This window comes from Dendrobates tinctorius, unplaced genomic scaffold (assembly GCF_039654945.1).
Source record: "Dendrobates tinctorius isolate UK_male_01 unplaced genomic scaffold, ASM3965494v1 ptg000127l, whole genome shotgun sequence".
Taxonomy (NCBI): Eukaryota; Metazoa; Chordata; class Amphibia; order Anura; family Dendrobatidae; genus Dendrobates; species Dendrobates tinctorius.
Window position 1 is genome coordinate 19,801,495 of NW_027361795.1, and position 13,506 is coordinate 19,815,000.

General features: G+C 41.1%; 1 protein-coding gene across 2 annotated transcripts in view; it reads left to right on the top strand.

Moving 5' to 3' along the window:
* The first annotated feature begins 290 nt into the window (after positions 1-290).
* Positions 291-13,506, top strand: part of LHX1 (LIM homeobox 1) — a 29,844-nt gene continuing 16,628 nt past the window's right edge. The window contains exon 1 of one of the 2 annotated variants that reach the window (XM_073542561.1): positions 291-397. The gene's annotated coding sequence lies outside the window, so the exon portion shown is untranslated. Of the gene's footprint in view, positions 398-7,489; positions 7,620-13,506 lie in introns of those variants that run through there. The other variant, XM_073542560.1, reaches the window with a different exon arrangement.

Consider the following 13,506-nt stretch of genomic DNA (forward strand, 5'->3'; position numbering starts at 1 on the left):
CCTACAAATACTGAGGTAAAATACTGACCAAATGCTGAACATGTGAACATGGCCTTAAAGGTAGCATCCCAAAAATGAGGGAAAACACTGCTGGATAAACTGAAAGAATCTCTCTTGACTTTTTTCCTATATAGTACCACTGAAAATGCTTTAAGCTACGCTGCCTCAATGAGCCTATGGTGCATTTTTGCTGTGTAGAAATTCGTGTCATATAGTCCCAGCAAAGTGGATAAGATTTATACAAATCTCCTGCCCACTTTCATTTTTGTTACCACAGCGTAAACTGACCGGCAGTGCGTGTTTCACATCCACAACATGTCAATTTCTTTTGGAGGTACGATGAGTTTCCTGTGCTGAATTTCCCCATGGACATGCATTAGATGAGGAGAATCCACAGGTAAAAAAAAACACGTCTTTTACAGTTAGGTCCATATATATTTGGACAGAGACAACATTTTTCTAATTTTGGTTCTAGACATTACCACAATGAATTTTAAACGAAACAATTCAGATGCAGTTGAAGTTCAGACTTTCAGCTTTCATTTGAGGGTATCCACATTAAAATTGGATGAAGGGTTTAGGAGTTTCAGCTCCCTAACATGTGGCACCCTGTTTTTAACCCCTTTCTGTCATGTGACGTACTATCCCGTCTATGTGCCCTGGGACTTAATTCCCAGGGACGGGATAGTACGTCACAGAGATCAGCGGAGCCCACATGGTGAAAACATCATCTTGTCCCGCAAAAAACGAGCCAATAAATAAAAAAGTTATAGCTCGCAGAATAAAGCGATGCAAAAATAATTATTTTTTATATAAAATTGTTTTCATTGCATAAAAGCGCCAAAACATAAAAAACGACCTAAATGAGGTATCGCTGTAACCGTACTGATCCGAAGAATAAAAGGGCTTTATCAATTTTACCACACGCAGAGCGGTGTAAACGCACCCCCCAAAAGAAATTCAAGAAACGCTGGTTTTTGTTCATTCTGCGTCCCAAAAATCGGAATAAAAAGTGATCAAAAGATGCCCGAACATGATACCAATAAAAGTGTCAACTCGTCCTGCAAAAAATAAGACCTCACATGACTCAGTGGGTCAAAATATGGAAAAATTATAGCTCTCAATATGTGGTGATGCAAAAACTATTTTTACAATAAAAAGCGTCTTTTAGCGTGTGACAGCTGCCAAACATAAAAACCGCTATAAATAGTAAATCAAACCCCCCGTTATCATCCCCTTAGTTAGGGAAAAATAATAAAATTTAAAAAATGTATTTATTTCCATTTTCCTATTAGGGCTAGGGCTGAGATTAGGGTTAGGGGTGTGTTGGGGTTAGGGTTGGAGTTAGAATTGGGGGGTTTCCACTGTTTGGGCACATCAGGTGCTCTCCAAATGCAACATGGCGTCTGATCTCAATTCCAACCAATTCTGCGTTGAAAAAGTCAAATGGTGCTCCTTCCCCTCCAAGCTCTGCCATGCGCCCAAACAGTGTTTTACCCCCACATATAGGGTATCAGCGTACTCAGGACAAATTTCAAAACAACTTTTGGGGTCCAATTTCTCCTGTTACCCTTAGGAAAATAAAAAATTGGGGGCAAAAATATCATTTTTGTGGAAAAAAATGTTTTTTTTTTATTTTCACGCCCGGTCGTTATAAACTTCTGTGAAGCACACATCTAGATAAGTTCCGTGGGGGGTCTAGTTTCCAAAATGGGGTCACTTGTGGGGAGTTTCAATAGTTTAGGTACATCAGGGGCTCTCCAAACACACATGACACCCGCAGACCATTCCATCAAAGTCTGCATTCCAAAACGTCACTACTTCCCTTCCGAGCCCCGATGTGTGCCCATACAGTAGTTTTCTCCCACATATGAGGTATCGGCGTACTCAGGACAAATTGGACAACAACTTTTGGGGTCCAATTTCTCCTGTTGCCCTTGGGAAAATAAAAAAATTGGGGACTAAATGATCATGTTTGTGGAAAAAATACGATTTTTTTATTTTCATGCCCGGGCATTATAAACTTCTGTGAAGCCCTTGGGGGTTCAAAGTGCTCACAACACATCTAGATAAGTTGCTTGGGGGGTCTAGTTTCCAAAATAGTGTAATTTGTGGGGGGTTTCACTGTTTTGGTACATCAGGGGCTTTCCAAACGCGACATGGTGTCCGATCTCAATTCCAGCCAAAAACGTCAAATGGCGCTGCTTCCCTTCCGAGCTCTGCCATGCGCCCAAATCGTCGTTTACACCCACATATGGGGTATCAGCGTACTTAGGACAAATTGCACAATAACTTTTAGGGTCCTGTTACCCTTGGGAAAATAAAAATTGGGGGTGAAAAGATCATTTTTGTGGAAAAAATATGATTTTTTAATTGTACCGCTGTACGTTATAAACTTCTGTGAAGCCCTTGTTGGTTCAAAGTTCTCACCACATATCTACATAAGTTCCTTGGGGGGGTCTAGTTTCCAAATTGGGGTCACTTGTGGGAGGTTTCCACTGTTTAGGTACATCAGGGGCTCTCCAAACGTGACATGGCGTCCGATCTGAATTCTAGCCAATTTTGCATTGAAAAAGTCAAATGGCGCTCCTTCCCTTCTGATCTCTACCATGCGCCGAAACAGTGATTCCCCCCCACATATCAGGTATCAGCGTATTCAGGACAAACTGCACAATATCTTTTGTAGTCCAACTTCTCCTGTTACCCTTGGTAAAATAAAAAAAATTGAACCTGAAGTATTTTTTTTGTGAAAAAAAGTTAAATGTTCATTTTTTTAAATTTTCAAAAAATTCCTGTGAAGCACCTGAAGGGTTAATAAACTTCTTGAATGTGGTTTTGAGCACCTTAAGGGGTGCAGATTTTAGAATGGTGTCACTTTTGGGTATTTTCTATCATATAGACCCCTCAAAGTGGCTTCAAATGTGATGTGGTCTGTAAAAATAAAATGGTGTTGCAAAAATGAGAAATCGCTAGTCAACTTTTAACCCTTATAACTTCCTAAGAAAAAAATTTGGGTTTCAAAATTGTGCTGATGTAAAGTAAACATGTGGGAAATGTTACTTATTAAGTTTTTTGTGCGCCGTATCTCTGTGATTTAAGGGCAAAAAAATTCAAAGTTGGAAAATTGCGAAATTTTCAAAATTTTCGCCAAATTTCCAGTTTTTTCACAAATAAACGCAAGTTAGGCCGGTTTCACATTTGTGCTTTATAGCGCAGCGATGGCCTGCGCACGGCCGCTGCTAAGCCATGCCCCCTGCCGGCTCACTGCCCGTCCCATCCGGTCATCGCCGCTTGCGATCTGCGCACCCTATCTTTAGCATAGGGTGCGCTGGCCGTGCGCTAGTAGGATTTTGCCGTGCGCTGCGCACTTTTGAAGGTGCGCCTGTGTGCGCCGAACGCAGCATGTTGCATTTCGGCGCGCTCGGCGCACCTTCAAAAGTGCGCAGCGCATGCTAAAATCCTACTAGCGCACAGCCAGCGCACGATCTGCGCACCCTATGCTAAAGATAGGGTGCGCAGATCGCATGTGTCCATGTGCAATAGTAGGCGGCGATGACCGGACGGGGCGGGCAGGGAGCCGGCAGGGGGCGGGGCTTAGCGGCGCCGTGCGCTGCATGGAATAAACGCTAGTGTGAAACTAGCCTTATATGAATTAAATTTTTCCACTAGCATGAAGTAAAATATGGCACGAGAAAAGAGTGTCTGAATCACCAGGATCCATGGAAGCGTTCCAGAGTTATTACCTCATAAAGGGACAGTGGTCAGAATTGTAAAAATTGGCCCGGTCATGAACGTGCAAACCACCCTGGGGGTTAAGGGGTTAAAGGGACCAAAAGTAATTGGATAATTGACGTCAAGGCTATTTCATGGACCGGTGTGGGCAATCCCTTTGTTATGTCATTCTCAATTAAGCAGATAAAAGGCTTGGAGTTGATTTGAGATGTGGTGCTTGCATTTGGAAGGTTTTGCTGTGAAGGAAACATGCTGTCAAAGGAGCTCTCCATGCAGGTGAAACAAGCCATCCTTAAGCTGCAAAAACAGAAAAAACCCATCCGAGAAATTGCTACAACATTAGGAGTGGTAAAATCTACAGTTTGGTACATCCTGAGAAAGAAAGAAAGCACTGGTGAACTCATCAACGCAAAAAGACCTGGGCGCCCACGGAAGTCAACAGTGGTGGATGATCGCATAATAGTCTCCATGGTGAAGAGAAACCCCTTCACAACAGCCAACCAAGTGAACAACACTCTCCAGGAGGTAGGCATATCAATAGCCAATCTACCATAAAGAGAAGACTGCATGAAAGTAAATACAGAGGGTTCACTGCACAGTGCAAGCCACTCATAAGCATCAAGAATAAAAAGGCTAGACTGGACTTTGAAAAAAACATCTAAAAATAACCAGCACAGTTCTGGAAGAACATTCTTTGGACAAATGAAACCAAGATCAACCTCTACCAGAATGATGGAAAGAGAAAAGTATGGTGAAGGCGTGGTACAGCTCATGATCCAAAGCATACCCACATCATCTGTAAAACACGGCGGAGGCAGTGTGATAGCTTGGGCATGCATGGCTGCCAGTGGCACTGGGTCACTAGTGTTTATTGATGATGTGACACAGGACAGAAGCAGCCGAATGAATTCTGAGGTATTCAGAGCCATAGTGTGTGCTCACATCCAGCCAAATGCAGCCAAACTGATTGGTCGTCATTTCATACTACAGATGGACAATTAGCCAAAACATAAAGCAACCCAGAAGTTTATTAAAGCAAAGAAATGGAATATTCTTGCATGGCCAAGTCAGTCACCTGATCTCAACCCAATTGAGCATGCATTTCACTTGTTAAAGACTAAACTTCAGGCAGAAAGGCCCACAAACAAACAGCAACTGAAAACCACCGCAGTGAAGCCCTGGCAGAGCATCAAAAAGGAGGAAACACAGCATCTGGTGATGTCCATGAGTTCAAGACTTCAGGCAGTCATTGCCAACAAAGGGTTTTCAACCAAGTACTAGAAATGAACATTTTATTTACAATTATTTAATCTGTCCAATTACTTTTGGTCCCTTTAAAAACAGGGTGGCACATGTTAAGGAGCTGAAACTCCTAAACCCTTCATCCAATTTTAATGTGGATACCCTCAAATGAAAGCTGAAAGTCTGAACTTCAACTGCATCTGAATTGTTTAGCTTAAAATTCATTGTGGTAATGTCTAGAACCAAAATTAGAAAAATGTTGTCTCTGTCCAAATATATTTGGATCTAACTGTAAGTGCATAATCCATACCTAAGTATAGTAATAAAGTTCTGTCAAAGCCAAACACCGGAAAAAAAGAGACAAAAACACAGTAAAAAAAAAGTGATAAAAATGCAAATAACCTAATTTTAAATTATAGTGCAGAAATTATGCAAAGTAAAAAAACTCACCAAAAGCTCATCATGAGAACATAGCCTTAAAAATTGATGTGACAAATTCATAAGAAACATCATATTGAGATTGGGTAACTTTTACTGTTCTGTGCACGTCAATTTGTAAAGTAGCTGTTCATGTTTGCTGTAGCATCCTTAAGGCCACGTTTACATATTCAGTATTTGGTCAGTATTTTACCTCAGTATTTGTAAGCTAAAACCAGAAGTAGAACAATCATTGGAAAATTACAGTAGAAACACGTCACCACTTCGGTATTTATCACCCACTCCTGGTTTTGGCTTGCAGATACTGAGGTAAAATACTGACCAAATACTGAATGTGTGCACATGGCCTTGATCAGTAAGTGATAGTATATCCTAGTGATGATTACTTACTTCAGAAAATTCCTTCAAGCTGGATTTACATACCATGTTAAAACGTTTTTTATGGTATTTCTAATGCCTTTTTAATTTTAAAAAAAAAACACATTGCAGCCGGACATTACTTCAAAGTTTTTATATAACGCTAACATATTCCGCAGCGCTTTACAGTTTGCACACATTATCAGTATGCCTTTGAAGTGTGGGAGGAAACCCACACAAAAACACTGGGAGAACATACAAACTCCTTGCAGATTTGAACCCAGGACTCCAGCGTTGTAAGGCTGCAGTGCTAGTAACTGAGCCACCGTGCTGCCCCTCTATATTTAGAGATGATTGAATCTTTTAGACATTTTAAGTTTTCCTTAAAAATTAGATTTGCGGTGAATACATTTGCCATAACTTGTAGGTATTCCAATTGCCTGAAGAGCTGCCAGGCATTATAGGCCCGCTTGCGCCTTCTCTGGCTCCTGCAGTCTTCTGCAGGGAGTCAAATACCAATGGGCGTTTTTGGCAGTTTGCACAAATCAAACTGAAAATAGTTCTAATTTACCAGGCACAGCAAATCTCCTAAAATCTGACCTGGATTCGATTTACAACAAATCAATTCACTTCTCTGTAACTATATTATTTTATAATTACAAACAGATATAGTCATACTCTTATTTTCTGACTGTAGATTTTTTTTTCTTTGCTGATAGGAGTGGCCATTTTATCTGCCCTTCCGTAAGCAAAATTTAGAAACGTGCTTTACGCAGCCATTAAGACGTGGAAAGAATAGTTCAGCGATGTTCATTGACTTCTATTGGAGAGATGTTAGGCATGCTCTGTGACCTATGCAGGGGGTCATTGTGCAGGGCTATTTAGAATAATGTGAGCCTGTGTTGCCTATATCTAGGTGTAACTTTTCATGGTAATTCAGCTTGTGATGACTTCTGAAATGTGAGCTCTACATAGCAATAAGTGATAGTCTATTGATAAGCTTAGTTAGTAGCCATGGTACTTCTTTCAGTATCTCAGGATTTAAATTTAAAAAAAGGTAAATACCTACATTATGTGTCAGCTCGTGGCAATTAATGAATACACAAAAGTACGGTACATAGTTAACATTTTTAATCAAGAAATACAAAAGCTGTCACACTGCGTCAAGGTGTAACTTAATTTTGGATGGTCAATACATCTAAAGACTAATATCTCTATGTGCGTTTCCAGGTCTCAACTGATTCAGGAAAGAAATAGGAACCAGGCTTGGCTCTTAATGAATACCTTTCAGGGAAAAATAGGTAGAAAAGGGTACACAGCACCCCCAAATGCATACTACAAAAAAAAAACAACAACACAAAAAGGGCCTGCACATCTTTAGTTTAAATCAATATACAGGTGCACAAATATGCTGTGGTCAAATAGATATAGATATCTATCACTAAGCTTCAGCATGCTGTTGTTAATGAATGCTTTAACTCCACTACTTCTAAAGCTTACATGTCTTTTTTTTTTTTTATTTTAACGTACGACTGGATATATAATGAATCAACCAAGATTTTTTGGATTACTTGTTCTGCATTTTCTTTTTAGATTTTTTTACATGTAAATAATAGTTAATAAATGTTCATATGACTGTGGAACTGTGCATTAATTTTATACTAAAAGTGTGTGGGCCTTTTTTTTGGTGGGGGGTTGGTATGCACTGGATATGGATTGGTGGGAGTGGCCCCCTTTCAGGTTGTGGATCCTATCCACCCATCTTTTCCAGAAAGGTTTTAATTTAAGAGCTAAGCCTGCTTCCTATTTCTTCTTAAGATCAGTTGAGGCCTAGAAAGGCACATAAAGAGGTGGGTCATACGATGTACCGATCATCCAAAATTAAGGTGCTCTTTGATGTGGTTGGATGGCTTTCTTTTATTTTGATAATTCTGCATTTATATTACATTAAAGGTGTGTGAGACTTTTTTTAGTGTGTCTAACTTGTAAGCTTGACTTGTACAATAATTGATAAATGTGCCTAGACCAAGTGTTCATATGTCAAAGCTCCAAAGAAGTCTGACCAGTTGGGGGATTTTTTTTTTTGTCCAAACAGAACTGGTGAAACAAATTGTGTAGTTTGCACATTCACATAACCAGACAGAAAAAGGTGTCTCTTCGTAGCCCAAGGAAATGCTCAGTGTCAAACTGAGGATATTGAGCACAAAGCTAGTTCCATAGAAAATAGATTATAGTGATTTCAAAAGACTGGTGGTTACGACATATGTTAAGTTCTCAAATATAAAAAGAAAACATCTTGACAAGAGCAAATACTTTTTTTAGGCTGTGTGCTCACAATGAGTTTTTGGTGAGTTTTTGATGCTGTGTATCTCCACAGGCTTTGAAAGCGCAGGGCCTTAGGGTATGTGCATACGTTGCAAATTTTCCGCGCAGGATCTGCAACTTTTGGCAGAATCCGCAGATCAAAATCTGCAGATTTTGTGCGGATTTGGCCTGCGTTTTTTTTTAAACCTGCAGATTCCTATAATGGAATGAGTGTAAAAACGCTGCGGAATCCGCACAAAGAATTGACTGCTGCAGAAAATAAACCGCTGCGTTTCTGTGCAGATTTTTCCACAGCATGTGCACAGCATTTTTTTTTCATAGATTAACATTGTTCTGTAAATCACTAGCCAATCTGCAGTGTATCCACAACGTGTGCACATACCCTTACAGTTCCAGCAAAGTGGATGGGATTTTATAGAAATCTCATGCCCACTGTGCTCCTTTTTACTTTTATTTTTTTTTTTTTTTTAATCAGCTTAATCTGACCTGTGATGCGTGTTTCACATTCACATGTCAATTTCTCTTGTGAGTACGCTGAGTTTTATGTATGGATTTTTCTGTAGACTTGCATTATATGTGGAAAATACACAAGCAAAGAATGCACATGCCTGGCTTTTTTGTTTTTTTGTTTTTTTATTCTTCCGTGGCTGAAGCGCACCAAAAGTGCATGTATTCCGTGCATAAGTACTTCAATAAAGTTTTGTCAAAGAAAAATACCAGGAAGTATCAAAACAAAGCAGCTTTATATAAAACATGACATAGCAAAAAGAGAAAAAACTGCACTCAAGAACTTAATGAAAAAAACATAAGTAACATAATTTACGTAATAGGTGCATAAAATCTGCAACATCAAAAGCTCACTAAATATTCATTGTGGGAAAGTAGTGTTAAATTGCAAAAATCTTAGCTGGATTATTTAATTGTGAAAGGTATACAAAATTGTAATAATATAAAAGAAAATAGCTTTGACCATCGTTACTATTCACATGCAATGCTTTTTTTTAGGACTTTGTGATTAGACACATCCATGAGTTTTCACAACTATTTTTATATAAAGCCTGTATAGTTCAATATGCAACATCCTCAATCAGAAATTATATTACTAATGCAATCTTCCCCTAGAAGACAATGAACAAAAAGGATCCATAATAGAGATACTTATGTATCTGCAATATGGGAAAATATAGAGGGGAGATAGACAGGTAAACACTCATAAAAACCCTGAAACAGCATTGATAAAATACTGACATAAATACTGATCTGAATGCAGGCAAAACAATTTGAACTTCATGCCTTTTAGCTCCAAAGTGTAGACTGTATTTCACAACCATCGTGTGCTGCAAGCCCTAGGCTTGGCTACACACTAGGATTTTGTTACACCTTTTTTGTACCACTAATCCGAACTGATCGGACAACTGAAGCATGAAATTATATCAGTTTCCATCCTAATTCTCTATCAGTTATTTTAAGCCCCATTGTATTTGCAGTACATGCTCCTCCTTTCTTGAATCCTAAAAACACAGATCTTACTTTGAGGAAGTCATACGTGTTCTAACTGGTAACTTAGGAATAAATCCACTGATATTAATTTCTAAAATTTATTTTTTGTATATGTGACAAAATCCATAACGATGCATCCTAAGGTGATCCCATTTTAGTATGAGTTGATTTACTGGGTGGTAAAGAAATATAGCTGCATTAAGTGTTCAGAATATAGCTATTAAATGTATACTGGTGTTGCTATTTTCTAAAAATCATCTATACCTGGCTAGCTGAAAAAAAAAAAAAAACTGCTACACACAAGTAGAACTTTTTATTATATGAAAACACTTTGTTGTTCTTTTGATACTGTTAAGTCAGTGATCAGTTCTGAAGCCCAGCCATGGATGCAGCAGAGCTGGAACTGTTTGCATACATTGCGATGTGAGGACATTGCCGGTGTGCAGCCCGAAGACAAGGGGTGCTGTATTTTGCTGCGTCTCATAGGTTCCTAAAATGAACTTATGAAAACAGCTAAGTAATGCTGAGCTTAACTAATTGGTGGAAATAGATAATGATTCAGGTCTTCAGTGCAATTATTGGTTTTTCCAAGTGAAATAAACAGCTGTTTCAATGACAAGGCAGCAGGAGCAGATCCATAGAATGCATTGGATTTCTGCAGCCCGGGTTTCAAAGTCATAAAAATATTTGGTAGCTCTTGGGTCAATAATATTTGTCATGCCAGATGGCAGCTGTGTTTAGGGTTTGGGGATGGCAATCTAATCTTGATGTTTACCTAGTCAAGAATCAGTCATAAAACAATACTAGAAGAATCTGTAAAGAGCTTTCCCATATTATTTCTCCTGCAATACAAGAAATGTTCTCCTATTTGTGCATTGTAGACTTTTCTCTTCCATCAGAAATTAAAATAATATTCTACCAGGTTCGCAGAATACACAAATCCATATCACTGGTTTACTTTGGAGCTAGCAGGAAAAGAAATTTAAAAAAAAAACAGAAAAACTGCTTAACTGCTTGCCGACATCGGCACTTGATCTTGGGGAACACAGCACATAATGTTAGCTCTGACAAATAGGTAGATGTGCTCTGTGTTTCATAGGTTCGGACAATGCAGTAATTGGATGGGTGTGTGGGTGCTGGAGCAGACTTGTGAGAGCTGCTGGGTTAATACTGTGTGTGGCATGGATGGAAGACCTTACTTAAAATATTCCTCTGCAAATAATTGAATTGCCAGCTTGCATTAGCAGGAAGATGAGTGGAGAGCAGTCTATGCGTCTTCTTCACTCATCCTTTGTCCCCAGATCATATTTAAAACTTCATGGCAGAATATGGCAGGTCTATGACTGACCCCTGGATTACAAGTCCTGGAAAGAGAATATGTGCTGCTGTTCATTAGAAATCGTTATTCTCATTAATGCACATGGGTAAACGCACTGGCAGGACAGAAGACAAGAATGATAAAGATTACTTTTCTTTTCCTCCTATCTGTGGAGAGATCATTGAGCACTTGTTATCTGTGTCTATTATGTGGAAAAACCAGGGTGATCGCTGGTCAAAGCTTAATGACAGGGGCTGTGTGTACCTGCTGATGGAGGGCAATTACTATTCTACTGGTGGAGGGCAGGTTACTATTCTCCTGGTGGAGGGCAAGCTGAGGGAGGGCAGGCTGCTGTTCTCCTGGTGGAGGGCAGTTACTATTCTCCTGGTGGAGGGCAGGCTGATGGAGGGCAGGCTGCTGTTCTCCTGGTGGAGGGCAGTTACTATTCTCCTGGTGGAGGGCAGGCTGATGGAGGGCAGGCTGCTGTTCTCCTGGTGGAGGGCAGTTACTATTCTCCTGGTGGAGGGCAGGCTGATGGAGGGCAGGCTGCTGTTCTCCTGGTGGAGGGCAGTTACTATTCTCCTGGTGGAAGGCAGGCTGATGGAGGGCAGGCTGCTTTTCTCCTGGTGGAGGGCAGTTACTATTCTCCTGGTGGAGGGCAGGCTGATGGAGGGCAGGCTGCTGTTCTCCTGGTGAAGGTCAGTTACTATTCTCCTGGTGGAAGGCAGGCTGATGGAGGGCAGGCTGCTGTTCTCCTGGTGGAGGGCAGTTACTATTCTCCTGGTGGAGGGCAGGCTGATGGAGGGCAGGCTGCTGTTCTCCTGGTGGAGGGCAGTTACTATTCTCCTGGTGGAGGGCAGGCTGATGGAGGGCAGGCTGCTGTTCTCCTGGTGGAGGGCAGTTACTATTCTCCTGGTGGAGGGCAGGCTGATGGAGGGCAGTTACTATACTACTGGTGGAGGGCAGGTTGATAGAGGGCAATTACTATACTCCTGGTGGAGGGCAATTACTATACTCCTGGTGGAGGGCAGCTACTATACTCCTGGTGGAGGGCAGTTACTATACTCCTGGTGGAGGGCAGTTACTATACTTCTGGTGGAGGGCAGGCTGCTGTTCTCCTGGCGGTGTGAAGTGTAGCAGGAGCTAGAGGTGCCCTGGTCTCAGGCAGCTGATCAAAGCGCTGCTTCTGGCTACTAATATTTCTCCCTTTATTACACGTGTCACATGCAGTCTTGCATGCTAGAGATCACACAGGTACAAGTGGGCATCTCGGGATTGTCGAGGTTAACTCCATTTATATTGATGAAAAATCCTCCTCGCTTCAGCCCTGGAAACAAACTTTACGCTTGAACTTTTCAACTCTGGCTGCCTCCACCGGCACAGACAGGGGTCCACTGGGTCCAGTAAGGGGGACAGTGACATTTCCTAGATATAAAAATGCATTCAGTGCGTGATCAAGAAAATACTCACCGGATCCAAAGTGTTCCTGCTATTTACTGGATATGACCTGTATGAAGACACTCGTATATTAATTAACGCAGAATACTTATTTTATTTCAAGAATGTAATTAAAAGAAAATACCTAAATAGTGCAAACAGACTAGGGATCGTTAGTATGCAGCATTTAGAGAGTTAATGTTATATATGCACCAAGTCTATATTTCCAGCTTGGTGGTGCTTCATATTATTCTATGTCTCTGGGAAAAGAACAGGTAGAGTTGTCAGGCTGGACAATGCTGGGGGTTGAGAGACCCCCGGCTATGACAATGTGGGCCGCATGTACTCGGCTTGCTATCTGTTCCGAGACAGTACACGCTGTGTTCGCTATGTATTATTTGGTGCAATGTACTACAGTGATAATCCAGGAAGGACAATGATCCAAAATGCATAGGACTTCCCAAGAGTGCAGCCAGGAGGGCAGACCCAGACTGTGCCCTCCTCGGAAACCTACATGCTCCCAGCAATGTGTTCTGTGGGTGAGAGCTGCAGTAATTGCCGCGTTTAATGACACGCTCCAGAGGCCGCAGGAAGCCACCGACCTCCTTATACCCCGGCCAAAACTTGTAACTAATTCCTGGCCAGGAAATCCTGACCAATAAATCAATTCGCCATCCAAAAACTGGGATGAAAAGCAAAGCATGCGGTACGGGGCTTTCCAGCTCGCTGATGACAAGGGACTCATGTCCCAGGAGGCAGGCGGGGGTCTCTGTACTGCCCGCTGGGTGCACCGAGCTCCGGGTCTATGTGCTTCCTTGGATAATGCCATTTCTAAATCTGCATAAATTGTACAAAACAGGAATAAACTGAAATAAACATTTACAAAAATTGAAAATGTTTCTATTTAAATCTGTCCTGTTCAGTCCTAATGTTCTCTGTTCTGTGCGAATTATCCAGAAAAAGGTCTTCTACCAACTTGCTGGCTTGTAGAGCGCATGTGATGGGGATAAGGCATGGAAATGAGCTTGCTGAGGGAATAAGCAGATACTTCCCAAAGTCCATTAGAATTGAGGAAGGGCTCCAGCCTGAGATCATCATCTTCCAGATCTCATTCCTCCCAGAGCAGCACATGTCAGGTGGGGCTGCCAGTGAAAGGG